Source organism: Triticum dicoccoides, chromosome 3B (genome assembly GCF_002162155.2).
Source record: "Triticum dicoccoides isolate Atlit2015 ecotype Zavitan chromosome 3B, WEW_v2.0, whole genome shotgun sequence".
In the NCBI taxonomy this organism is placed as follows: domain Eukaryota; kingdom Viridiplantae; phylum Streptophyta; class Magnoliopsida; order Poales; family Poaceae; genus Triticum; species Triticum dicoccoides.
The window spans coordinates 311,233,304-311,235,818 of record NC_041385.1 but is presented as its reverse complement, the minus strand read 5'-3'; positions in this window follow the sequence as shown (position 1 = coordinate 311,235,818).

Here is a 2,515-nt window from a genome sequence, read left to right as displayed (position 1 = left end):
GTCACGATGACTCCGCCTGTAAAACCCACTGCTCCATGATGTGAGAAGTCGTCGACTGGTGTTTTACCATGGTGAAAACCAAAAGATTCCCCGCTCCTCGGCTGGCTCCCTCCGCCTTCCCGTAGATTGCATTGCCTTTCAGCCGTTTCGCCCCCTTTGCTTCCTCTCCCCATTGCTTCTACCTGGTGCCATGGCGGCGCAGCAGATCACGGAGTCCGAGGTGAGGCGCCTGACACAGGAGCTCCAGGCCAAGGATGCGGAGCTCAGGGCCAAGGACGTGGAGCTCCGTGAGCTCAAGGAGGAGAGGAGTGCCATGCTCCTCCGTTATGTGAGGGAGTTCATGGAGCTTCAAAAGTGGCAGGCGTCCACCACAAAGATGCTCGAGCGTCGGCGGTGTTGCTGCAGAAAGCAGGAGATACGATAGGCCATCAGGGGAGCCGGCTGGAGCGCGAGCGGGCCGATCGTGACGAGGTCCAGGATCGCCTCAGCCACTTGGTGAACCAAGTTGCCACACACGTGTTGTGGCTGCGTGATGCCTACCATCGTGCAAGTGCGACAATGCCGGCTGTCGGGCTAAACCCGTTCGACCACCCAGTCGACTTCAACGAGCTGCGGCTTCCTGACCTGGTCTCGTTCTTCACTTATATCTCCCAGGAGCTGAGCCATCTCCGTGCGATGGTGGGGGCTGAGCTAGACAAGGAGGGGTTGCGGGCTGCCGTTGCCATTGTCGGGCGGATCCTTTCAGGGCTCCGTCACTAGAATCCATTCGTGCCATTGGATGTCGTCTTTGACGAGCTGGCTCCCGTCGACCGGGAGCGGGCTCTGTGGGCGGTTGCACCCTGCATTACCAATGTCGTGCGCCTCGAGAAGCAGAGGGACTTCGGTGGTGTTTAGGCGCCCTCTGCATGGGCATGTCCATGTATCGGTGCAACATGACCATTGGATCAAACTCAGACGGTGCAGATCAATCACTGTAGCACAAAGCGTGTGGGTGTGTTTGGTTGCATTCTCATCTTAATATAGTTGTTTCCTCTTCGTGTATTTTTGTTAACCTACTAGTGTGGACTCATGCACCCTTCATGCACTGTGCCAAACACCCAAAAGTGGGTCGAGAAGGGAACTTTTCCTCCCATCCTGTGCACCCTTCATGCACTGTGCCAAACACCCAAAAGTGGGCCGAGAAGGGAACTTTTCCTCCCATCTCGTGCACCCTTCATACACCCTGCCTAACACTATTCGTGCTTCATATGGTTCATGTTTCATGGAGTACTGTAGCACCGTACTCTCCATGCGCTATAGACCTAGTTCTGTTAACATTGATTTCACCGTTCATTCTCGACCGGACAGTCGAAAAAGCGGTACTATGTTACTACATTACTGTTCATATAGTTGACATGCGCACAACATCATTTATTATCGTCATATCTTACTACACTAGCACCAAGATTATGTAGTATTGACGTATGAACCACTGCACATGCCTAGTAGTAGGAGCATTGTGTATGTTCAAGTGGCTGCCGTGTTTCGCACTCCTCCGTTGTAAGAGTGGAAACGCTTGCTGTAATCATTTTTTTCTTCAGAAAAACAGTGGACACGCTCTACCGTGCGGATCCTCCTCCAGCCATGCACTAAATTACTCACTTTCACCGACGTGTGGGACAGCCAGCACCTGGGTCCACCAGCCATGCACTAAATTACTCCGTAGTAGAGTGGCAGTAGACTACCCCGATCGAAGCGCCACAGTAATGCCCAATGAGCCGTCAAATCACAAAACCCCCTCCTTTCCAGCAGTAAGTTGGACGGATGAAGCAACCATCATTTAACTATTCTCTCTCAGCTTCCTCTCTTGAAGAAAACCCCCACTCGCTTCGCTTCTCCCTCATCTCGTTCTTCCTTTCACTCTTCTCTCTCAGATTCCTCTCTTGGATGGACGCTGGAGCACCGGCCGACGTGATGTCTATGGCTCTGGCAAAAACCGTTGAGGCTCATGGTACGAAGAAGCGTAAGCACCCCGCCAAGACTACCGCAGACAAGCTCAAAGCCATCGCCCTGTCCAAGCCCCCCTCTCCGGGATCCCTCATTAAGCAAGTCTAGGTAATGTCTCTTGTTGACGATCTTTTTCTCGACCTTGATCGTGTTTTTTCATCTAACACACAGTACTAGTACTGGTAGTACAACTTTCTGGGTGATCTTGCATGTGATTTTAGTGTGCCAAATGACGGTTCTAAATTCCTCTTTTGACCAAAACATGCGAGAGGTTGACACTGATTTCTTATAGATTACTTTCAACTACTCCCTCTGTCCCAAATTTCTTGTCTTAGATTTGTCTAGATACGGATGTATCTAATACTAAAATGTGACTTGATACATCCGTATCTAGACAAATCTAAGACAAACATTTTGGGACGGAGGGAGTACTTTATGAACATCAATGCTACCTTTGAAGAGGGTATATTTGCCTCAGTAACTTGTGTTATGGATATTGCAAGTAATCCCTCTGCTCTCATGCCTTTGA